Below are 26,545 nucleotides of genomic sequence, written 5' to 3'. Positions count from 1 at the left end.
TTGTCCTATTAGGCATTTATCTCAGGTAGATGTGAACACTAACCCTCACATGAAACTAGAATATATTCAGAGCAACTTATTCATAATAGCTCCAAATTGAAAACTACTCCGGTGTTTTTTTTTTTATTTTTATTTATTTGAGAGTGACAGACACAGAGAGAAAGGCAGATAGAGGGAGAGAGAGAGAATGGGCGCGCCAGGGCTTCCAGCCTCTGCAAACGAACTCCAGACGCGTGCGCCCCCTTGTGCATCTGGCTAACGTGGTACCTGAGGAACCGAGCCTCGAACCGGGGTCCTTAGGCTTCACAGGCAAGCGCTTAACCACTACGCCATCTCTCCAGCCCTACTCCGGTGTTTTTAAAGGAGTAATTGTTATGTAAAGTGTGCTGTGTCCATTCATGGAATGGTATTCCTCATTGAAAATGAATACACTACTGGTGCACCCAGTGCCTTGGGAAATTATGCTGAGGTTTTTTTTTTAATAAATTTTTTTAAATTTATTTATTTATTTATTTGAGAGCAATAGACACAGAGAGCAAGACAGATAGAGGGAGAGAGAGAGAATGGGTGTGCCAGGGCTTCCAGCCTCTGCAAACGAACTCCAGACGCATGCGCCCCCTTGTGCATCTGGCTAACGTGGGACCTGGGGAACAGAGCCTCGAACCGTGGTCCTTAGGCTTCACAGGCAAGCGCTTAACCGCTAAGCCATCTCTCCAGCCCATATGCTGAGTTTTTTTTAAAAATAATTTTATTTATTTGCAAGTAAAGAGGCAGAGAGCCAGAGGAAGGGAGAGAGAGAGAATGAGAATTGGTGAGCCAGGGCCTAGTGCCACTGTGAACATAGTCCAGACACATGCATCACTTTGTGCATCTGGCTTTACCCGGGTGCTGGGGAATGGAGCCCAGGCTGAATCAGGCTGTGCAAGCAAGCGCCCTTAACTGCTGAGCCATTGCCCCAGCCCTATGCTGAGTTGAAAGAACCTATTCCAAGCTCTATGGTGTACATAGCTCTTGAAATGACGCATTTGCAGGAATGTAGTGCCAAGTAGTTTCTGGTGGAGGGAGAGGGGAATGAGCGGAAGGAAGACAGGAAATAGGTATGGTTATGAAAAGGCAATAGGAGCAAATCTTGTAATGGATGCGATCTCTGTCTTGGTCAGTCTCAATGTGAATATCCTACCAGGATATGGCAGCAGAGTTTGCAGCAGGATATTCTCATCAGAGACCCTGGTAAGGCACCTGGGTGTTTACAGAGTTTCTTACAGCTGCCCTCGAACCTGAAGTTGTCTTAAGATTAATTTAGAAAACCGGAGCAGTCTCTGTACTGAGTAGAGTCCTCGGTAGGGTCTGCCGCGTCAGTCCCCTGCTTTCCGGGGGCTGCAGACAGCGCGTGCGCTGTCACCACGGCTTCCTGCCTGTCTGTCCCGACTTGATGCATTTTTCTCTCTGCGTCAGCTCTGCTTGCCTTGCCACTCCGACCTCCTTGAAAGTGCTGGGTGTGCTACTTTTGTTTCAGAGCAGATTGCATAGTGTTAGGGTAACAGTTCCATGAAAGGAAGTTGCTCATCCCTGAGTTTCTGCTTCACCTTCTCAGTTCCTCCCAGAGAGGTCTCTGAACACCGCTTCTGACCACACCCCTGCTCCTGCCCTCTCCTTGCTCCTGGTCAGTCAGCCACGTGGAAGTTTTTATCATCACTCCCCTGGGCCCTTTACACAGCTGGCCATCCACTCTACTCCAGGCTAAGTGGCACTCTGAGTTCACGCTCTCAAACATTCATTCACTTGGGCCTACCTTGTCCTCTCCTATGCAGGCCTTCATGCTATTCTGGTGGATAGATTTAGAACACCTCTTAGCAACTCCTAGGCAAAGGTTTAGAGCTTAGGTCACTTCCCAACCTGCTAGAGACTGGGTAGAGCTCTAGTTAGGGCATGTCTGAGACTTGGGTCTAGCCTAGTTCTCTACTCACTGTTCTTGACTATCCTAATCTTTGATTCCCTATGGGCTGGACAAATGTTCCTTGGCCCCTATCTGAGCCCATGCCGCCCACCTGAGATTCCCTCCTCTGCCCTGGTTAAAGTCACCCCTTGACTGCCATGCAGAGCTTGTGATGTGGCTGGTTCACTCATATTGACAGAGTTGCTGATGGGATGTGAGGGCACTGTGTGGCCACTGCTGCTAATCCCGTTCAGGTTCACTCGGTATCCACCTTAGCATGTTGCCTCGTCCACAGATGGTTAGCATTTAGGAGCAGGCATCAATGCATTGCTTCTTCTGCCTCTGCTACTCCTTTCATTTCAACTGTGAGCCCATTAGGCTCCCCAGAGGGCACAGGAACAGATGGGCGAGGGAGGAGAAGCTAGGGTGCTGAGCCACTTCCTGGTGAACCAGGGCCAGGGAAACTATGAATTGAGCCACAGGCACTATGGGAAGTCTGGGACCAGTTACTGGGGAATATGTCCCAGATCCATAACCTGGTGTTATAGTGAAAGGTATGTGTGAATTTTACCTCCTTAGAACACAAGGCATAGAACAAAAGGATTTTAAGGCAAGCTGGCATGTTCAGCTCAGATAAAGGTCAGATTCAGTTGGGGTGGTAGATAGACCTCTTGGAACTTTGAATAGCCACCCATATTTTAGGTTTGACTTTATGCTTTCATTAGGAAGGTGTAAGTTAAGAATGAGGTCAAATGTGGTAATTTAACAATGTAAATCTTCCCACAGTGTCTTTCACTACTAACAGTACCAGGGTCCTTTCTGTGGTGACTCCCTGACCAAGAAGGTCTAAGTGAAATCTCTGTGACTCTAAGTTCTTTCTTCCTCCCATCTCCTTTCGAGCCCTCCCCCATTCTGTGGATGTCAGCATGCGGGGAACCACCCTTGCTGCCCAACCAGAGGCCACACCATCTGTGATCTCTGTGGAGCTGAGGAGCTCCTAAGAGGGGCATGGGTTGTGTGTGTCCCCACAACTCTTCACTGACACTGTGGGGATGTGTTCAGCTGGCGCCCCCTCCCTGCCCTTCTCCTCATCCTCCCCAGTTAGGGCAGGGAGCTGAACTTCACAATTTTCCTGCTTGAAAAATGAGTGAGGCAGATGAGGGAAATGGACCCTCCCCAGCTGTTCTGGTCTGAAACTGGTATATCTGCCTCACGAGGGCGGCTCGCTTCTTCTCGGCTCTGGGCTTGGATGAGGAGAGGAAGAGCATTTGTATCCTAGAATCTTCATGGAGCAAAAGTCCAACCCCACAGGAAATAGTCAGTGCAAGTCTTCTGAGCAATAGTAGTATTCATGATGTCTGAGACCTGGGACAGTCGCCTATATGAATGGAAGTGGGTGGGGGAATCTGCCCATGAAGACTGTGTGCACGTGTATGCATGTCTATATGGGCTGTGCGTGAGTGTATGTGTGTGCAGATGCATGTGTGTACGTGTGCGTGAGTGTGTGTCCTGGCAGTATTTGACTGCAGCGCAGTTCTAAGAAGGTCCGGCTGTGGTGATGAGTAACCCTCAAACAGTCTCTGCCAGGGGAATCCTGTGTCCCATGGGGCAGGGTCCCCAGCCTGCTTGACAGTAGTGGGCAGCTGCCAGGAAAGCATAACTGGGGTAGACGTGATACATTCCAGAGTATGAAGTCAGTTCTACTCAGTGTTAAACCAGCCAGCAAGATGCAGGCTGAACTGCTCACGTGGCATGCTCAAGCCCGCACAGCTGTGGCCTGGGGTAGAGTGGCACGTCCGTCTGGGTTCTGGGAGGACTGATGGCTGTCCTGCTAGGCCATGTCTACCCAGGGTACTCCCTGCCACACTGAAGGCTCCATTGAGCCCCTCATCTCCCACTCCCACAAAGCCTCATGAAGTGGTTGGGTTCCTGCAGGGTGACCTGAGGAGGGGCGCGCTGAGGCATCCTCATGTAGAATGAAACTGTGCATCTTCCTCCATCCCATAGTGGGGTAGTCTGGCAGCTACTGGTAATGGCCTGTGAAAGCTGGCATCCTCAGCTGGCTGAGCAACTCCTTGGGGCTCTCAAGATCAAGCTTTGATGTCTCTTGCACATAGCCCTGAGGTGGAAATGAGCCCATGGCTATATGTGCCTCCTATTGGTGACACTCAAAAGGCAGGTTCAAGTCTGGACCTCAGGGTGGGCCGAGGCTCAGCAGTTCCGAGGTGTTGATGAGGAGTCACCCCTGTCTGCCGCTGACAGCCAAGTCCCTGCATATTGCACTCCGCTCTGGGTGCCATCTCCCCTTCTGCCCGTGCTCCTGTCGGGAGTGGCAGGGTCTCCTGACATGGAGTCCTCCAGCTTCTTCATCACTTGTCTCGGCTGCTTCCTCGCTAAGGTTCTGTGTCCTCATTTGTGACCTTGTCTCCAGACTGTGGGAGCAGAAGAGACCCCAGGTGCTCTTAAAATCCAAGGGTACATCAGAGCCATGCCTCCTAGAATGGGGTCAGAGTGAGGGTTCTCTGGGCCACTCTGCCAGGCATGCTGGCTCACAGCTTTGACTCTGGGCCGTGTGAGAGCGGGGCAGGCCTGCACTGTGGCTGGCCTCTGAAGGCAGGAAACACACTGTGGTGCATTCCTGTTGAACGCAATTACCAGAAACTTCTCCTCCCACGGTTGTTTCCCACCCTCCTACCGCCCACCACCTTTTCCCTCATTCCTTGGACTCACTTTTGGGGAAAATGTCTTTCTTTGAAGGAAAGCCAGTGATCCACTCTCCAAATGAGCTTTTCCCTCAAGGAATGCTGCCACGGGCTGGCCTGACATGCCGGGCAGCCACTATCACAGGTACATCTGTGGATTCTGCAGCTCTCTGCTCAGACGTGTCTAATGAGGGGATGGGATGCATGAAGCAATCCTCCCCTTCCCATGCCCAGCCACTCCTGCCCACCCCACCTCAGCTTCTCCAATCCTCATGGGACCCCACCTGTACCCCTAAAGCTTTGGGGCCAGTGTCTGGGCCTCACTGCAACACTCCTCTGCAGAGGCCAAAAGGTGTGGCCAGTGGAGCCTGGTGTGGGGGTTCATTCCAATAGGAGCCTGCCCACCTCATCAATGCTCCTGCCTCAGCCAGCGAGGCGGAGGCCATGAGGCCGGCATGGAATGTGTGTCTAATGATGTACTTCATGCTGGCCCCGGAGCGAGCTGGCTTGTCTGCTACCACCCGGGGAGACTGCTTTTCCAGTCAGTGCGTCCCCAGCATCACAGCAACGGAGGGCTCCCTTCCGCAGTTCCTGAGCTTGCTGCCTTTCTCTCTCACTTGGGTGGGCGGTGATGTGAGCCAGAGAAAGATTTAGAGCAAAGCTGTGGGTGGAGCCAGGACGCCCAGGTTGACCCATTCATTAACTTTTTGAACCGCATCTGCTCTTGAAATCGGTTTTGTCAAAGGTCACCATCACTCAGTATCAGCCAAGCAGACCCTTGCTCTGGCCCTTGGCCAGCACTGCTGCCCCCGCTAGCGCTGAGTTCTAGCATGTTCCTCACTGAGCGAAGGAGGAGCTCCTCTGGGGTGGGGGGTTGGGAGGGGCCAGCCCAGTCCTTGACTGTGAGCCCAGTGTCCCTGCCACGGAGACCCATCCGCTCTAGGACGGGGTGTGCACAGTATCCATGAGGGTAAGCACAACAGTGGCATTTGTTCAAAAGACAATTTCTGTCATCTTTCAGGTGCTTTAAAAAGAGCTATACATGGACTGGAGAGATAGCTTAGCTGTTAAGGACTTTGCCTGCAAAGCCAAAGGATCCTGGTTTGCCTTTCCAGGACCCATGTAAGCCAGATGCACAAGGGGGTAGATGCATCTGGAGTTCGTTTGCAGTGGCTGGAGGCCCTGGTGCACCCATTCTCTCTCTCTCTCTGCCTGCCACTCTCTCTTTCTCTCTAAGGAAGAAAGAAAGAAAGAAAGAAAGAAAGAAAGAAAGAAAGAAAGAAAGAAAGAAAGAAAGAAAGAAAGAGGGGGGGAGAGAGAGAGAGAGAGAGAGAGGGAGAAAGAAAGAAAGAAAAAGGAAGGAAGGAAGGAAGGAAGGAAGGAGGGAGGGAAGGAAGAAAGAAAGAAAGATCTATAGATTTGAAAACCAGCTCTCTGGACACCTGCTCAGGGCTTTTTATTTTAAAGAAAAACAAATGAAATGTACTGTTCTCAGGTTAAAGACCCAGAGATCTTCCTCCTACCCCCAATGGCACAGGGGCCATTGCTAGCTTTCCTGTAGACTGCGGCCTGTCTCTGGTGCCTTCTGGAGAGCAACTGCCCAGTGTCTGTGCTTTCATACCCTGTAGAGGTGACAAGGAGCAGTGCCCCAGCTGGCAGGTGGAGGGGGCCCCCAGGCAGTGGGCTCCTCCCCTCCCCTCCCCTTCCACCCACTGTCACAAGCACGGAAGACGAGGGCGCTTCTGTGGGGCTGGCAGGTCCATGATGTGTGGGAAGAAGCCCCAGGCACCTGTGGTACATGGGCTGAGCAGGGTGCCAGCTGCCTTGGCTATGCCCTGCATGGGCACACACCAGCCCATGGTTCCTGGCCGTGGTGATCAGAGCACCTGGGAGGGCTCACCTTCCTGGGTATTGGTCATTTTACAGCACATGGGTGCCTGCTGAGTTTAAATATATATTTGAGAGAGAAAGAGGTAGAGAGAGAGAATGGGGCATGCCAGGGCCTCCAGCCATTGCCAACGAACTCTAGACGCACGCACCCCTTGTGCGTCTGGCTTACGTGGGTCCTGGGGAATCAAACCAGGATCCTTAGGCTTCAGAGGCAAATGCCTTAATGACTAAGCCATCTCTCCAGCCCCGATGCCTACTGAGTGTAAATCACTCCTCACTCAGCCTGTCCCAGGGAGGCTCAGGGAATGGGGCCGGGGGGACTGATGTTGCCTAGCTTGCCCTGCCTGCATTAGAGAACAGATGGGGCAAGTTAGGCCACATGCTGAGGCAATTTCCTCAGTCTCTGCATGTTGAAGGCAAGAAGGGATAATGTTGCTGGTCTCTAGCCTTCAGAAAACATACTCCTGCAAAAAGGTGCGAGCGTGCGCACGTGCAAATGTGGCGGCCCACAGGTGCAAGGGCACGCAGGACTGAACGCCGCACTTGTGTCACGTGCGCTCACACTCGTGCCTGCGCTCACACACTCCCCATAGAAGCAGGCTCCCCTCTGCCCCTGCTGCCCGCCCCAGGTTTCCTGTTTGATAGGCAAATTGTCCTCTGTGAGGCCTTGGCCTATGCTTGAGGAAGAGGCCATGGGAGTGGGTAGGAAAGTACCAGCTCTTCACTGGCACATGGGACAAGCCAGGCCAGGCCACATATCTGAAGTGACAAAAGCCACCTATGATCAGTAGCATCATTCCTGTGGACATCAAGGCCTCTAGAACCCCCGGGTGATATCCTGTGTGACCCGCCCCCCACCCTGCAAATGATGAGTCCTACTCATTGATTCCTTGCCTGCTCTGGAATGCCAGGTCCAGGGTGGGTGAGAGCAACCACAGTGTTCCCGACAAGGATGCCAGCCTCTCTGAGGACCTCTGCCCAAGGTCTTTCTGTCCTCTACAGTTCCTTACAATGGGCTCCGCTTGCACCTGAGCTGGAAAGAGCCCATGCCTAGTGGGGTGCAAAACACACATAGGCAGAAGATCAACATACACCTCCCATTGCAGCTCAGTGAGCTCATGAGTGGACTGGCTGTGGGGAGGGAGTGTGGGACAGTGTGTGCTATGTTCATGCAGAAACAGGAGGAGGAAGAGACTGAAGAAGGCTGGGGAACCCGAAGACCTGCTAGGTCCCTCTGGTCAGCTCTGCAGAGGAAAGGGGTTGGGGATAGCATTGGCTTTGAGGGCAGAACACCAGCTCCTACCTCCATGGAGAAGATGCCAGGGATGTGAAGGGCTCTCATTGGAGGGTGGGCAGAGTGAAGTACCAGGGAACTGTGGCCGTGCCAGGGATTCTGTAGGACCCAGATCATTGTAGAGAAGTGCCACTCCCTCTTCAGGGATCCTGGGGCAGGGAACTAAAAAAATGCTTTTTCTCTTCTTTCTTTGCTTTTATTTATTTATTTTTGGCATGTGCACATGTGTATGGTATGTGTTTATATGCATGTATGTGGAGGCCAGCGGTCAATATTCCATGTCTTCCTTAATTTCTTCCCACTTTATTTTTTGAGACAGAGTCTCTCACTGAACCTGGAGCTCACTGATTTGACTAGATTAGCTGAGCAATGAGCCCAGAGTCTTTCTCCCCAGTGCTGGGATTAGATAGAACAGCCACACAGGACTTTTAAGGGGTTGCTGAGGAGGCAAGCTCAGGACCTCAAGCTTACATGACAAGCATTTTTACTGACCAAGCCACCTCCCTGCCCCAAGCCCCATAAACATCTTTTAATGAAAAATTTACTTAAAGACATGTGGTGGTTTGATTCAGGTGTCCCCATAAACTTAGGTGTTCTGAATACTAGGTTTCTAGCTGATGGAGATTTGGGAATTAATGCCTCCAGGATGCAGTGCATTGTTGAGGGTGGGTTTCTAAGTGTTATAGCCAGCTCCCCCTTGCTAGTGTTTGGCACAGTGTCCTGTTGCTATTGTCCATCTGATGTTGGCCAGGGGGTGATGTCCACCATCTGCTCATGCCATCATTTTCCCCTGCCATCATGGAGCTTTCCCCTCAAGCCTGTAAGCCAAAAATAAACCTATATATTTTTTCCCACAAGCTGCTCTTGGTTGAGTGATTTCTGCCAGCAATGTGAACCTGACTGCAACAAGACATCCTTGGTAAACAATTTTAAAATCTCAATTTTATTATATCTTAACTCTGTGAACAACAGGAGGTATAAAGAAAAGCAATGGTGTGCTTGTACAAACCATGTTTTATTTTCAAGGAACATCAGTTTCATATGGAAGGACAGCTGACTGCCAACCCTGTGTCTTCCAGACCCTGTATTTGGCAGGCACTGTCTCAAGTGTGAACTGTGATCCTCCACTCCACAGAAAACCCCTGGCTCTCACAACTGCCAAAAAGCACATTCAATGTTTCTTAAATGAATATTACAATTTTGGAAGTCATTCACTCCCACCATGAGCTGGATGGCCACTGGGACATTTCCAGTGAATGGATAGAGATATTAATCAATGTGATTTTTTATTTATTTTTGTTTATTTATTGAAGAGAGAGAGAGAGAGAGAGAGAGAGAAGGAGAGATAGAGCGAATGATCAAGCCAGGGCCTCTAGCCACTGCAAACGAACTCCAGACACATGCGCCACCATGTGTATCTGGCATACATGGGTTCTGGGGAATCGAACCTCGGTCCTTAGGCTTCAGAGCTAAATGTCTTAACTGCTAAGCCATCTCTCCAGCCCTGAATGTGATTTTTAAAATAAGACTCATTAATGTTCAGACACTCTGCATAACACAGTGAAGAAACCCTCTCAGAATGACCATGATGTAACTCGTTCCCACATGGCTGAAAAGCCACTTGAAGTCCACGATAGAGGGATTTTAATAACTAACGCAAACAGTTTGTGAGGTAGTTTAGTTCCCACACCCCACGCTATTGTAAGAAACTGTCACCTGGGTTTCGTAACTCTCTGCTCTCTTCCAATCACAAGTCTGAGCTCGGCTGTATTTCCCACTCCCTTCTACCAGAATAGGACTCCATGGCAGACTGAGTCTAGAAGCAGGCAGGGGAAAACCCGCTGTCTTGTCAGCTAGCCCGGGGGGAAAGGAGTTGGAACAGCATAAAACAATGTCATTCTCACTAGTTTATTTTTAAAGATGTTATTTCATTCATTAACTGTTATGTGTGTTAACCTGTAATGGGTTTATTATTTCTAAACTTTTTTTTTTATCTATTTGAGGCAGGGTCTCGCTCTAGCCCATGCTGACCTGGAATTCACTAGTCTCAGGCTGGTCTTGAATTTATGGCAAGCCTCCGACCCCTGACTTCTGAGTGCTGGGATTAAAACATGTGCCACCATGCCTAGCCAGGTTTGTTATTTCTAAATGTAGTTTTTAATCAGTATTTCAATATTGACTGGGTAACTGTCAGTACATATAAACCACACAAACAAGAACTCACTGGGATCTTTGAGCATTTCAGGAGAGTAAAGAGCTCCCAAAACTCACAGGTTCAAGAAGCGCTGCTCATCTTGGCTGCCCTCCGAGGTCTACCTTAGTCACAGCAGAAGGAGGGCTCAGTGTCTCTCCTCCAATCTCCTCCAGAAGGGTGAAGGCAGCCACAGGAGCTGGTCATGAAATATTCATCCAATTCTTTACCTAACAGATTAACTTAGTTCATTATGAGAATGGAATTAATTTTATTTATCGAGTGCATAAAAGTCAAAGCAAGCCAATTTTAACAATGCATATAATATGAACCACAACATTCTACTCAATAAGGCCGATTATTTTCAAAATGAAATATAGGGCTGAGCTCTAGGGTGGTTAGTCCTATTTCTGAGTAGCAGAAAGTCAAGACTGTACAGATGGCTCCAAGCACACTTTAATGACAAAGTGTTCTGCATGCAGGCCTTCCTGGCCACTTGTCAGATCACAGGTTCTGTTTTGCTTTCGGGCTTCTGTGGGCACAGAGAGCCTGGCTAGCTGCTGGGCACATCTGGTGGGGTCCGGCTTTCCCTCCTTCTCCCACAAGGTTCACTTCTTCCTCTCTCAGGGCCGTCTATCTGTTTTCCCTTTCCACTTTTCCCTCTCCAGGCTTGTCCCCATCTCTGTCTCTCTCAAGACTCCATGTCATTTCTGTTTCTGCTTAGCCCACCCAAAGCCTCCTATGGCTCACAGGATAATTTTCTGTGTCTCCAGGAGGCAAACCTGGACTTACAAGGTGGGAAAAGCTCGGTGGTAGGTTCGCAGTGGGCTGAGGGAGAACATAGATGCTGCCTCCTGGCCAGGACGAAGAAATGGGTGTGAGAAGGCTGAGCCCAGGAAATGGTGTGCACAGGAGACCCGGCAAGTAGGAGGAGAGTCCCGCTGGTTCCTGCCCTCTGCACGTGCCTGAGGAGGGTGAAGGGCACTGCAGGAGCTGGACATCATGGTGAGTGTGAAATCTCATCATCTGAGTGACAAGAACCCCATTCAACAAGCAAGGCTGTGGGGCCAGGCCAGCACTGTCTGCCAGACAGCCAGGCGGCAGCAGCAGCAGGGCACGCATCCTAGCATCATGGCGGGCTTGTAACCTGTCACCTGAGAGGCGAGTGCAAAGCCTCAGGTAAGTGGCAGGAGGAGCTCAGAGAGCAAGCGTGCTGGTGGCGTCGGCAGTCACATGGGGGTGGGTGGGTGGGTGGGTGGGTAAGTGGGTACATTGAGAAGTGGATGGATGATACATGATGACTGATTCATTTATATAGACATAGCTACATGCACTTAAATATATAGTACAAGCCAGGCATGGTGGCACACACCTTTAATCCCCCAAGCACTCGGGAGGCAGAGGTAGGAGGATCGCCATGAGTTCGAGGCCACCCTGAGACTGCATAGTGAATTCCAGGTCAGCCTGAGCTAGAGTGAGACCCTACCTCAAGAAAACAAAAAAATTACATATATACATATAATACATATATGTATGTATATATATATATATATATATATATATATATATATATATATGTGTGTGTTTGTGTGTGTGTGTGTGTGTGTGTGTGTGTGTGTGTGTGTGTGTATGTATGTATGTATGTATGGTATATATATATGTAACATACATTTTCCTCTAAGCTATTTGGGATTTAATTGCAGACAGCATGTCTTTTGCTCTCAGTATCTGGGTGTCCTTTCTAAGAATAACCATGCCAAGAAACTAAGTAATTAGATCACATTCTTAGGTGATCCCGTTCATATTCACATTTCTCCAAGTATCCCAGTACTTTTCTTTACAGCCAGGTTTGTCCAATCTGGCATCTGGAGCAGCAGAGCTGCCTTGTCACTTCTTGAAGGTGGCAGCAGTAAGGGCACAGAAGGCTGTCTGGGGATGTAATGGTGTTAGGTCCTGCGGCTCAGGACGTTTTCCCAGGGCTCACTGTCTGGGGGATGTAATGGTGTTAGGTCCTGCGGCTCAGGACGTTTTCCCAGGGCTCACTGTCTGGGGGATGTAATGGTGTTAGGTCCTGTGGCTCAGGACGTTTTTCCAGGGCTCAGTGTCTGGGGGATGTAATGGTGTTAGGTCCTGCGGCTCAGGACGTTTTTCCAGGGCTCAGTGTTTGGGGGATGTAATGGTGTTGGTTAGGTCCTGCGGCTCAGGACGTTTCTCCAGGGCCCGCTGTCTGGGGATGTAATGGTGTTAGGTCCTGCGGCTCAGGACGTTTTTCCAGGGCTCAGTGTTTGGGGGATGTAATGGTGTTAGGTCCTGAGGCTCAGGACGTTTTTCCAGGGCTCAGTATTTGGGGGATGTAATGGTGTTAGGTCCTGCGGCTCAGGACGTTTTCCCAGGGCTCAGTGTTTGGGGGATGTAATGGTGTTAGGTCCTGAGGCTCAGGACGTTTTTCCAGGGCTCAGTGTCTGGGGGTGTAATGGTGTTAGGTCCTGCGGCTCAGGACGTTTTTCCAGGGCCCACTGTCTGGGGGATGTAATGGTGTTAGGTCCTGCGGCTCAGGAAGTTTTTCCAGGGCTCAGTGTTTGGGGGATGTAATGGTGTTGGTTGGGTCCTGCGGCTCAGGACGTTTTTCCAGGGCTCAGTGTTTCGGGGATGTAATGGTGTTGGTTAGGTCCTGCGGCTCAGGACGTTTCTCCAGGGCCCGCTGTCTGGGGATGTAATGGTGTTAGGTCCTGCGGCTCAGGACGTTTTTCCAGGGCTCAGTGTTTGGGGGGTGTAATGGTGTTAGGACCTGCGGCTCAGGACGTTTCTCCAGGGCCCACTGTCTGGGGGATGTAGCTGGGTTAGGTCCTGTGGCTCAGGGCGTTTCTCCAGGGCCCACATTGCTGATGGTTCCTTCCTGGACCCTTAAGCGTTGGGTTCATGGTGCAGGTCGCCATCTGCATGACACATACTGTTGGGTCCCCTTTGTGTGCAGCCCCATAGAGCACTTGTTGGCTCTCAGCATGTGGGTCAGGGAGGCTGGTTTGTCCTCATCTAACCATTTAGTTAAGGTGGGGCCCACTGGGCTCATCCACTGGGTATTGACACACTGTATTAGTTACTCTGTAGGTGCTATGACCAAATACCTGACAAGAAGGAACTCAAGAGAGGAAGGGTCTACTTAGGCTTAAAGTTTGAGGGGCTGCAGTCCACTGTGGTGGGGAGGGCATGGTAGCAGGAACACCAGGTAGCTGGTCACATTGCCTCCACAGTCTGAGAGAAGAGAGAGGTCAGTGTTGTTGCTCGGCATTTGTTCAGTCGAGCCCTTAGTCCATAGACTGTGCCACCCACTGCTGGCTGTTTCCCACATCAACCTAGAAGCTTCCTCACAGACATGCCCAGAGGTTTATCCCTTTGGTGCCTGTAGCAGACAGCTTCAGGTTCGCTGAGATGAACTTCCAGACCAGGAAGGGATTTATTGAAGCTTGCAGATCCAGAGGAAGTTCTGTAATGACAGAAGAAGCTGGCCTGCCTTCACAGCTCCAAGCAGAGAGAGAGAAGTCCCAAGCCAACAGTAATACTACACAGCACCCTTCAGGATCTCCAGCTAAGCACACTTTGCATATCTTTAGATTGGAATTTCAAACCCACCACAACACCTTAACATCTGCCCAGTGACACTGTCTCCAGTGAAGTGGCTGCAGATCCAAACTACAGGCCAATAAAACACTGAATATATCAAGGTCCATCTATTTAAATTACCACAGTGACTAGATTCTGTCAGGTTGACAGTCACTATTTGTACTTGTGTGGTCAGAGTGTGAGGCCTCTCTTCCTCTTAGGGCCCACAGAGGATTCATGTCCAGTCATTTATTCCCACGTGGCTGCAGCATGGTGACTTCTGAGAGCCCATCCTCCTGGTTATTAGCCCCTACTGCCAGGAAGGGCTGGCCCTCCCTGTACTTACCCCTGTGTTGAATCTCTGTGACCACGGAGTCCTCGCTCAATGTGCGGGTTAGGATCTGTCACCTCAGTTATTTACACTGATGCTCGAAGTGTCCCATATACAGCCACTGCGTTCCTGTTGGAGGGTGTACTCTCTTGGTGACACCACATAGTGCCACATTGATCCGAGGCTCCAGGTGAGTGAAGAAGCTGAGCAGTGAGTGAATGCTGGTGTTTCTCATAAAATCCCAGTCCGTCAGTCCCAGGCAGAGCCCACCTTTTGACATTGCCCGTTTCTCCAGCATCCATCTCTGTCAGCACCACAGCGACCTCATCCACCAACTGGAAAACCAGCCTGGCTGGCTCAGTGTGCATTCCCTAGGCTCACCATCCTATGGAGAGCCCTCTCTCCCAGGGGTGCTGAGTGCCCCCCTTGCTCAGTCAGGGACAGCCTTCCCTGAGGATCCTGCACTCTGCATACTCCGTCACACTGGATGGAGCCGCTTGCTACCTGCCCACACCCACCTTTCCACATGCTGCAGTAGGAACCCAGTTATTTGGAAAAAACATTTGGCAGGATGTAACAAGAGTCATGAAATTGTTTGTTCCATTTGACCTCATGGTGACATTTCTGGGAAATCATTTTAAAAGAAAATTCCTAAAATGGACAAGAGCCTATGCATGAAGAGGTTTATTGCAGAAATATGTAACTCATAAAATAAATTGGTCGCTTGCCTGTCAGTGAGGAAATGCCAGGTAATTTAGGGCACACTAAATACATGGAGTCCTACAATGTCTTCCATATATTGAGATTATGAAGCAACAAGAAAAAAATATATGATTAGGTAGAAAAATGCAGGATGTAAAGCTCCGTGCCTACCTTGAAGGAAAATGAGGTCAATTTTTTTTTTTTAGTAGCTAACATCAGAATTCTTATCAGAATTAATATCAGAATGGAGAGAAGTGCCTTGTTTTAGTTGAGAAGTATTTTTGTCTAAGGGGGCTGAGACTCTGACCTGGGCTCCTCTCCTCCCCAACTGTTCTGGAGGTAAAATCACACAGGTGAGAATGGTCCCCCAACTGGACATGGCCAGTTCCTAAGAAGAGATTCCTAAGGTGCTTCCTAAGAAGAGCCCAGCACAGCTGGCCTTCTGAGATGTCACCAGTGTAGGGACAGTTAGCACAAGGCACGAGGTAGTTGAGTTCTATGTCACCCTCTCCACATGCCATGGTGCAGGCAAGACCTGGTCATTTACTGTCCCCTCCACAGGGCGCCCTGGGGCGTCAAGTGAAGGCTTCATCTCCGCACTGTGAGAATGGGTCTTTGCTCGCACTCTTCGTTTTGGGCTCTTCTCATGTGAGTATGGGTTTTGGACTGGAAGACCTCTCCTGGGAATGCTGCTGTTTCCAACACCTCATATCTCCAGATTCCAGGAATGCAGCATACATAGAAAGAGAAAGTCATTTAAAGGAAATACTTTTTGTTTCTTCTTATTATTTATTTGAGAGAAAGTGGCAGACAGAGAAAGGGAGAGTATGGACATGCTAGAGCCTCTAAGCTGTTGCAAACAAACTCCAGATGCATGTGCCACATTGTGCATCTGGCTTACATGGGTCCTGGGGAATCAAACCTGGGTCCTTTGACTTTGCAGGTAAGTGCCTTGACTTCTAAGCCATCTCTCCAGCTGGGAAAATCCGATTTCTAACTGCAAGCACAACACAGGTTTCCTACAGACAGATGGCTAAGACTTCTGCCTGAATGGTAGATACAGTATGTATGTGCATACTACTAGTGTGTGTGTGTGTGTGTGTGTGTGTGTGTTAAAATAAAGCTAGTCTCAGCCAAGAAAGGGAAATACCTGAGTGGGCCATGTGGCTCTAAAGCAGGGTGGCAAGTCTGTGAGGGGCTTGAGCACGTGGCCAGGTCCAGACCTGAGACAGGGACAGGAAGGGAGGATGGGAGGCCTTCATCCTGCCCAGGCTCTAAAGACAAACATGCCTCCATTCCTCCCGCCTCCGCCCCCCCGCCCAGGGAATACAGTGTCTCCAGCCCTTCCTCTTGACCAAACGCGCCCTGGACCATCTAGATGCTTAACTGGACCTCAAGCTCTCCCAGCCTGGGGTCACCCAGGGGTCTTCATTTCAGAGGAGTCAAAGCTTCCTGCTCTACAGCAATGTTCAGTAGCCCAGGGCCATGGAGGGTGGCTGGCAGATAAGCTCAGGTCTGAAGAGCACCTCAGCGTCTTGAGAAAGTGTGAAATGAGAAGAGAGCAGACCCTGCCAGCCTGGGGCCATGAGCTTTCCTGCCTACCAGCGTCAGTACCCAGATGCGTGCAAGCCCTCTCAACGTACGGCATTACCGCACGATCTTTTCTCAGGAGGAATTCTGATGTCAGAGGCTAATAGTTTTAAAAATATTTTTTCTTTAGCAGAGAAAAACAATATTGTTTTAAGAAAAAAAATTGAAAATAAGTGAATGTGGGCGAGCCTGAGTGGGATGTGGGGCTGGAATCCTTAAGCTCAGCCACTGGCCAGTTTACAACAATGCCAATCATATGAATTCTCTTCCCTTAGCTTTTCCTCCAGGGAAATGGAACCAACTAAGGCAGCAACTCTAGGATTGGTTGACAGAAAGGGCGCCAAGGGCAACTCTAGGATTGGTTGACAGAAAGGGCGCCAAGGGGTCTGTGGTCCCACTGTACTGTTAACTGGATGCAGTCATACAGTCCAGATCTGATGTTTCCTGGCATGTAACATGGTCCACTGGTTGGAGAGCCTGCCAGCCAGTTGCCAAAGCCCTCAGGGGTCCACACTGATTTGCTTCACTCCCAGGGAATGCGTGACTTGGGACTTGAACTAGACCGTGGGTTTGGCATCTGCTGATGGTGAGGGTGAGGGTGGAGAGGGCAGCATTCATGGAGCAATAGGTTCTGGGCCCCCGAGCAGTGGCCTGCGGATGTGATCTGAGCTACAGACAACAGGTCAGCCGAGGATCTAATACATCTTGTCTCTCCGGAGCTGTGACCTGAAATGACTTGTCTGGGACTGGTTGAACAGCAGCTGCATGGAGCAGGTGCAGTGTGAGGGGCTCCATGTCAGAGCAAACCAGGCCACAGGGTTTGTGTCTGTCACAGACAGAGGGTCTGGGGTCTTCCAGGAAGAGACTAGCTAGGTAGGCAAGTGCCTGGAAGGTGGGTCAGGGGAGGATGGAGACCACAGAGAAACGTCGTGCTTTTCATGGCTCGGCACATGCTCTCATTTAGTGAGAGGACGAGGGTCAGAGATAATGTCCGGGAAGGGGTGGGGGCAGGTCACTGTGGCCATCAGGGCACCCTGAGGTGCTGGCATGGCTTCCTGCTACAGCTGTGGCTCAGGGGGTCTCCAAGTCTCCATGCAATGTCCCAGGATTGTTCCCATTCTCCTTGCACTATACCCTGGCAGCCATTGAGGACTCACCAGGCAGCTCTGGGAGATGGACACCCTTTGCAAGATCCATGCCAGCGTGAGAGGCGGCCCTTCAACCTCATGTGCAGACTTCCTCAGGCCAGGGCGCCAGACCCAAGGCTAGGACACGTCTCAAGTCCAGCCCTGGTCTGGTGACACGGCTTCCTCCTAATCCTGGAGGCTGGCACTCAGAAGGAGCCCCAGTGTGAGCTGTGGTCCTCATGAGGAACCATTACCTTTAACAGCAGCACATCTTGGCTCATTAATATTCTGTTCATTAATTCCAACCCAGGCCACTCAAAGTCCCCCAACCCTGAGTAAGCAAAGGTGGAACCTGCGGAGTCAGAAAAGGAGAGGAAAGGATTGTCATCCTGCCTCTGCTCTCTTTGGGGGAAGGTGAGCCACAGTGATGTATCTTGGCCTTGCCAAGTGCAGCGGTGACCTCCTGGCTCTGTGCTGCACACAGCCATGTGGTTCTTCTTATGTCACCCTCAGGTCCCTTGTCAATATTAGTGAAGCCCTAGCTGAGTGGGTCTCCAGGCCAGGGACCCACTGAAGTCCTCCTAGGGCTGAGATCTTGGCTGAGAGGAACAGGATGGACAATGTGAGGACAGCAAGGGAGACTTAGGTAGGAGGATTGCTAATTCAATGCCAGCCAGTGAGCAGGGGTCTGGTCTGTGGCCTGGGGCTTCTTTACATGGCACCTGCCAGGCGCTTGTCTCTGTGCCTGCAGGGCCTTAGTTCCTAGCCCTTAGAGCAGGGCTCAGGTGGGCCAAGTGACACCTGCTTCATGATCACATCCCCACATAGCAACCTCTGTGGAGGATACGGACACCGGGGCAGCTCAGTTCGCCACAGAGGAGAGGCCAGTCTTCAGCACACATGGTGTTCCTGGGGCCAGTGAGCATATGCTCATTGAATGCTCACATCCTGTGGGCTTGGGTGGAGAGGGTGGAGAGCTGTGGTTCTCTGCACCTTTTGTGGGCAGGGCCTTGGGGCTTGTGGCTGGGGCTTCAGATGTAAGTCAGGTGAGGCATGACAAGATACTGGACACTCACAGCTCAGGTCTGGTTAAGACCATGCAAGAAAGCCTGGCAAAATGGTTCACACCTGTCAATCAATGTAGCACCTCAGAGGCTAAGTCTGGAAGATTCTAGTCTGAGGCCAGCCAGGGCTACAGAGCAAAACCCTGTGTCAAAGACAAATAAACAGAGGCCATGAGCTGGCTCAGTGGATAAAGAGTTTTCACACCCAAGCTGGAGTACCTGAATTCAAACTGCAGACACATGTGAAAAGCTGGGCGCCACAGCGGGCTTCTGTAGTCCCAGCATGCTGAAGCTGGCACTGATGGCAAGACAGGAGGTGAAGGCAGGAGAATTTCCCGGAAGCTCGTGGGAGCACAGTAAAGAACAACAGCAAAGCCAGAATCCAGCACAAGAAAACCTGGCTCAGAGGTACAGAGGCAGACGACAAATGGAACACCGTCTTCTCACTCAGCACCTGTCCCCACAGGCCAAGAAGTCCCTGCTTCCTACTCACAATTTTCCTGAGGTTGTCTACCACCACCACCACTGCCGCCTTCACTACCACCAGCACCACCATCACCACCAACACCTCCACCACCACCATCATCTCCACCACTATCACCACCACCACCACCATTGTCATCACCACCATTACCACTACCACACGCACACGACCACCACCATCACCACCACAACTACCACCACCACCAACCACCATCATCACCACCACCACCAACAACAACAACCACCATCACCACCATCACCACCACCAGCACCACACAGGTTACACTTGACCCAAAGCATTCTCAGTGTCAAGTGCATGTTATTGGTACCCAAAAGGAGCATGAAACCCACTATTCCTCAGCTTATAAAGACCAACATGTGTCTGGGACTACTGAAAGAACTTCAGCATTATGGTCTTAGTGTCCTATGAGTATGCCATTGTGTTGAAGTTAAGGGAACCTCCCAGAGTGCATTGTGGGTTTGCCAAGACACAAACACTTAAAACCCAACTCTAGACCCTTGCTAAGCCTACATTCCATGGAGTATTTTGATCCTTATTAAAGTCATAAATAATACCACTTGTGAAGAGGCTTCTGACCCAAGCCCTGGGCTCTGTGATATCAGGTGTCCATCTGGCAGAGCAGGGTCTGCTCTGGCAGCTTCTGGCTGGCTCCTGCCAACATCATTATGCTGCAGGCACACCAGGCCCTCTCCTGCAGCCTGGCAGCTGTAGACCTGGATCCTGATGCTAGGAAGAGCTGTGGCCCTGGAATCTGGGTGGATACCGCTACATAGAATAACACAGCTATGACATTGTCCTTGGCATCCTCTCCCTGCTTCATGTTGCACCCATGTGTATCAAATCTATGGGCTTTGTCATACATGTAAGTTACTATTTCCATCCAGAGATGACATAGAGCAGACCATGGCTCCCTCCTGTCCCTGACATAGCTTCGGGTTCCTGTACCGTCTTCTGGACCTCCAGTGACCATACCCTCCTTTATGCCCATCACTTTGTCATTGTAAGAATTTTGGACCTTTGGGGAGTGGGATGATAGGGAAAGTAGGAAAAGCAACTGTGCAAAAGGGTGAGAACCTGAATTTGGGTTCCCTGAACCCACATGAACCTGGACACAGTACTGTGAGTAGCTCCTATGGTGAGATGCGAGGTGGAGACAGGAAGTCCCCAGAAGCTGGTGGCGTAGCTATTCTGGAGACTGTGCAGAGAGTAACAATGGGACCCTATCTCCAACAAGGCGGAGGGTGAGGATCCACACCTGACCTCCACGGGTGTGACGACACATGTGTGCCTGCACTCACACATATACCTATGACACACATACACACACACCTCATAGGTACACACATCACACACATGCCTTTCAGCTTGCCCTTCTAACATAACTCCCTTGCCATGATCCCAGATTTGTTTAAATGAGTGGTTTCCTCTTCATTGCTGAGCATTTTCCATGCTGTGTACGGAGACCCCAGTTCAGTTCATCACCCACTGGAGGAGGTGAGGTTGGTGCGCGCCAGCTTGGGGTCCCGTGAGCAAGGCTGCTCACTGCCTAATGCATCCCTCATGGGATTCTAACACCTCACATCCTTGTCACATAATGGGAAATCTTTTGCCATTCTCACCTGTTCTGTACACAGGGCTCAGAGGAGTCGGTGTGAGTGTGGTCTTCATTTCTAAGGATAAGTGCCAGAGCAATGATATAGGTCCACTCCCCAGAATGTGAGGCAGTGTTGATTTATTTCTGGAACATGGAATGTGACCTTCACCATGCTCTTAGGCATGCTGTATGGGAAACTACAATTAAGAGCACGAGACATGTGGCTGGTGTGTTCACTTCATCCCAAAGGCAATAATAGATACCTTGCTTACAGATCCCAGATGCTTTCAAAGCATCTACCACCACGAGCACCTCTTTTCAAGTTGGTTCTATCCAGCAATGTTCATCGTTCCAGACACAGAAACTGAGCATCTGAAAGATTTGGTCACTAAAATAACAAAACTAAACCCATTATGTTTTCATAACTAACATGATCATGAAAACAGCTCTATTGCCCACTAAAAATTTAGTGAAAATAGTGGTATTGCTTTACAACTTTACAAATCCCCTCAGTCTGACTTTAGAGATGGTGGCAGGATTCTCAGACCTGTCTCTACAACCATCAGTTGAATGCAGTTTTAGTTAAGGGACATGATGAAACAGGACAGACATGTGTGGGGGAAGGCTGGTAAATTTTAAATGTGACTGTGGGCTTATTTTTTGAAAGTTCTGTGAACCATTCTTTGCTTCTCTCTTTTCTTTCTTCTCCTTTCCTTTCTCTCTCTCTCTCTCTCTCTCTCTTTTTTTTTTTTTTTTTTACATTTGGTGGTCAGAACAATGAACCTGAGCTGTATCCTTATAGAAGATTTCTACATGCATAGAACATCTGTGCATCTGTGAGCTGGGGTGCCCTGGGGCAGCACCAGGCCTCCAGAACTTATACTCCCTCAACAAGCAATCCCTTCACCCCTCCACCCATCTCCGCTCTTGGCTTCTGTGACTGACTCCATGAGGGAATCCAAGACTGAGATCATTCAGATGTGTCCTCCTGTGACCCAGAATGTGTTGTAGGAGGTGTAGGAATGGCCCTCACTCTGAAGGCTAACTGCCACTCACTGTAGCTGTACACGGCATTTTCTTTATCCACTCATCCATTGATGTACATTGAGCTTTCCCCACACCTTGACCCTCACGAATAGTGTTTCAAGGAACATAGGAGTGCTAATATCTCTTTGAGATCCCAATTTAAGATCTTTTGGATACATGCATGGAAATGAGATGGGTGGGTCATATGGTTTTCATATCTTTCTTAAAAATCCTCCATATTTTTTTTACAAAGAAGTTGCATCAAGTTGCATTTAAATCAATAGCACACAAGATTCTGGTGTGCCTACATTTTCCTCAACACTTACCTTTAAAAGTGGTAACAGCAATCTTGTATTACCATACAGGCTGGGAGTGACATCTCATTGTGGATTTTTAACAAGTATTAATTATACATAAGAATGGGTTTCCTTATGACTTTGGTGTGTGATTGTGGGTGCACATGTGCCACAACATACATGTCAAGGCCAGAAGACAACTTCAGGTGTCTGTTTTTTCCTTCTACCCTGTTTGAGGCAGTGTCCCCCGTTATTCACTGCTGCATTCCCCAAGCTAGCTGGCCCACAGGCTTCTAAGAGAGTCTCTTTTTTCCACTTTGCTTCTCTGGCATGCTAAGATTACAGACGCTGTGCTACAACTCTGTGTGGGTTTTGAGGATCTAAACTTTGGTACTCACGCTTGTGAGGCAAGTGCTTAATCTACTTAGCCATCACCTTGGCCCAATCTATGACAACTGGATGCATTTACATAATGCATGTAGATCATCCTCACCTCCATCTCTTCTCCCCTTTCACACTGCTAATCCATGTCCCAGTAGTTCCCCTTCTACCTTCAGGTATTTTGCCCTTATTACTGGGCGAAGGAGAGAGATTTTCTCCAGTGGTGTAGCCACTGGTAAGTTGCCCATGGGTCATTATTGAGGTTTCAGGTACATATCCCTGATGATTAATGATGCTGGGTAACTTTTCATGTATCTTCTATGTCTTCTTTGATGAAATAGAGAGGGTGGTTGTTTCCTGTTTTATTTGTTATTGGATTATAGGAATTCACATAGTCTAAAAACTCACCTCTTACCAGGTTCTCAAATGTTTTTCTCTCTTATCCTAACTTTCCCTTTTATTGGGTGGTTGCTGTGTAGAACTCACCAGATCCATCTAAGTCCCTCTAGTCTGTTTTTACTCCTGTTGCTTGTGCATTTGATGTGACATCCACGAGTTGTTTACGAGACCTATGTCAGGAAGCTACACACTGTGTTTTCATCTGGACTTTTATAGTTTCTGGTCCTATATTTAAGAGTCCAGAAATAGAGCCTGGAGAGATTGCTCAGCTGCTAAAGGTGCTTGCTTGCAAAGTCTACTGACCTGAGTTCAATCCCTTGGTTCCCACAGAAAGCCAGCTGCAATGTGGTGCATACATCTGTGATCCCTACACACCAATGACAATAAGGAGTATAGCCAAGAGACTCCAAAGCTGGGTCAGCTGGTCTGGTGTTCATTTGCAAGTTGACAGTTCATGTGAGGCTGTTAGAGACCCTGTCTCAAAGAAGGTAGGGTACAGACACCTTGAAGCTTTCCTCTGACCTCCACACATGCTCCGTGACTTGTGCATACCCCCCACATATATAAACATATAAAACTATATAAGGAAGAGTCCAGAAATAAATTCATACATAAATGACCATCTGATTTTAACAAGGGTGCCAAGAACCATGGTGGTATTTTCACCATGGCACTGAGAAAACTGGACACCCACACACAAGAGAATGACACACATTCAAGGCTTGGTTACATCTTTTTTTATTCCACCCTGAAGATGAGTTACAATATGGAATAGATGGACTTGATGTGCAATTTCTTCTTTGTGATGTCACGATGAGTTGGTCTGTATTTCACTCATTGTGGGCCAATTTCTCAGCTTTAAATAAGGTCTTGGTCACCTGGACAATATCAATTCATAGTCAGAGTTTTAGCTGCAGATGACTCCTGGTACACAGCATCAGAAGTTACATCCCCGGTGTCCCACCCAGCACACCTGCAAAGCCGTGACATAATGGGAAGCCAGGAGGGTTCGGCTGGTGATGCATGTTTTCCAAAACTCTAATTTTTACTTTAAAGGTCGCCTTTGATTGGTGGCAGTAAATCCTGTCAGTAATTCTCTTTGGAATGACCAGCTTACTTCATTCTTCCATAAAACAAAGTCTTAACTGTGTTGACACAGATCGTTGAGGATGCTTCAAGTTGTCCTTCCTGTCTCATGAGAGCAGTGGGCTGGTTCAGTGGCACCTTGGTCACCAGGCCTGGCTCTCTGTGACTTAATACCTGACAAGAGCCACTTAAAGAGAGGAAAGCTCGAATTTGCTCACAGCTCAAGGTCACAGTCCCTCGCGGCAGGGAAGGCAAAGCAGCAGGAGCTGGAGGTGGCCGGTCACATCGTGTCCAGTCAGGAGGCAGAGATCGATGCGTGGTGGTGCTGTTTCTTTCTTCTGTAAGTTAGTCCAGGACCTCAGGCATGGGATGGTCGGCACTGCCTGTATTTAGGAAGGTCTTCCCTACTCAGTTACACCCTTCTGGAAATATTCTTATTGGAACACCCAGAGATTTGTTTTCATGGTGACTTTAAGTCATGTCAAGTTGACAATAAAGATTAGTCATCACAGTCATCATCCTTCAGTTTGCAGAAATTTTTTATCTTATCTTATTTTATTCATTTGAGAGACAAATAGAGAAGAGAAATAGTGGTGCTGCAGGGCCTCCAGCTGCTGCAAATGAACTCCAGCAGCACGTACCACTTTGTGCATCTGGTTTTACCTGAGTATTGGGGAATTGAACCTAAGCTGGCAGGCTTTGCAAGCAAGTGGATTTAACTGCTGAGCTATCTTCCCAGCCCTGCAGAAATCCTTTTTATATGTCTTTGACTTTGTAAGAACAGTACGATGAGTGACCTGAATATCAAGATTTAGTAAACATTTTTTCTGGTTCAGCCAGAACTTCCTCAAGTGAACGGTTTTCTCCTCTGCCTTCCCTGCACCATAGAAGCTCCTAGCAGGGAAGCACACACAACTGCCCAGTGCAGTGTGGTACCAAAACAAGGGCATTGAGGGTAGCTTGGTGCCAGTTTTCAAATGTTGACACAGGGGAAAATGAAAGTGAACGTGGCTTCCTAGCATCATGAAAGTAGGTTTCACACTCCCATAAAAGTCACAGGGACCCCCAGGAGCCATGCCCTGAAAAATACTGGTTGAGCCAAAACATCGGTTCCTTTCTTTTTCAAAACATATTTTTATTTTTATTTATTTATTTGACAGAGAAAGAGGGAGACAGAGAGAGAGAGAATGGGCACGCCAGGGCTTCCAACCACTGCAAATGAACTCCAGACTCTTGCGCCCCCTTGTACATCTGGCTAACGTGGGTCCTGGGGAAATGAACCTGGGCTCTTTGGCTTTGCAGACAAATGCCTTAGCTGATAAACCATCCCTCCAGCCCTCAGTTCCTTTCTTTTTCCCTTTTGAGCATCTAAAATTTTTAACATAATCTATATGTAAGAGAAGCTCAGTATATTTCTGGTAAGTCTTCTGCACAAATCCCCAAATTAAAGTAGTGATTCTTCATACTGACAACAGCTGTGTAGCTTATGTTACTTAGCTGAACAAAAGCATCTGAAGTGAGATTTACACAGCTTAGACAATGTGTATAGCCACATTAGTTGCCCATCACTGTGACAAGATGTCTGATGTAAGCAAGTTAAAAATGGATCCATTTGGGCTCAGTTTCAGTGTGTTATGGTAGGGGAGGTACAGTGTAACAGCTCTGCCCACTGTGTGTGGTGGGGGCGGTGGGCAGTGTTGGTTTAGCCACATGGCAGGAGACCAAGAAGGCTGGCATCAAGCCTTCAATAGCTTTTTGCCTAGTGACCCATTTCTACCACCCATGCCCCACCTTCTAAAGTTTCCCCAGTTCTCAAAATAGTTCACAAACTGAGGACAAAGTATTCAAATATGAGTCTGTGGGGGACATTCCAGGATCAAACTGCAAAAATATGAAAGCAGTACCATTTTGGGCCCCATGAGCCCAAAGAACAGGTTCAGTGGTGAAATACTGAATTTGTGGTTAATGCCACTCTTCACCCTTTTCAGTTCCCTCCAAGGGACCATTGCCACATGAATCAGATGTTTATCCTTACCCTGAATTTCTGTCCCTAAACAAAACATACTGTTTTTAGAGTAAGCAGTTCCATGCACTCAGAGTTCTTCTAAGCCCCTTGGAGTTGCTATGCGGCTGTTGAAGGCCTGGGTGTCTCCCTCCGAGTCCCTGGGAAGCTGGAGATTCATTGTCCGAAGAGATCATGTCAAGTAACACGCCTGCCAGCTGAAATTCCTTTTCCTCTACATCCTCTAAGGTGTAGAATGATGAGACTTTTAAATTGTGTTGCCATTATGGGTGTGAAGTATAATTTTATTGTGGTGTCATTTTCATCTCTCTGATTGTCAGTGGCAGTGATCACATTTTCAAGTTTATATATCATGTATGATTTCTTTTAGAAAATTGACTTGACAAATCTTTCCATCTGACAGAGTTGTTTGACAATTTCTACTTGACGTCACGGTTCATTGCTTAATATTTTCAGGGATCCTTGACAGACAGTGGATTTTAACCCTGACCCAATTTGTATGGTAGAGACCCCTTGTGTGTGAGGGCAAAGGTCGCATGGCGGGGTCTGAAGTGTTCACATGTGCTTCTGCACACACATGCATACAAAGGAGAGAGAGAGAGAGAGATTATGAGGTTTTTGGATACAGATTGTGTGAGAGAAGTCAAGGAGAATGGGAGACAAGGACTTTGGTCCTTCAAGGCTCTAAGGGGGAGGGGCTGGTCTCCTGTGTGCTCTTAGATGGGACCTGAAGCTGTAGTTGACAGGGTGGGTTTCCCTGGCAACAAGAGGCTGGTCTTGTTTTCCCACCTTGCTCTGAGGCTCCAGG

This window comes from Jaculus jaculus, chromosome 4 (genome assembly GCF_020740685.1).
Source record: "Jaculus jaculus isolate mJacJac1 chromosome 4, mJacJac1.mat.Y.cur, whole genome shotgun sequence".
Lineage (NCBI taxonomy): Eukaryota > Metazoa > Chordata > Mammalia > Rodentia > Dipodidae > Jaculus > Jaculus jaculus.
The sequence above is the reverse complement of the archived record's forward strand: the minus strand, read 5'-3'. Positions refer to the sequence as shown.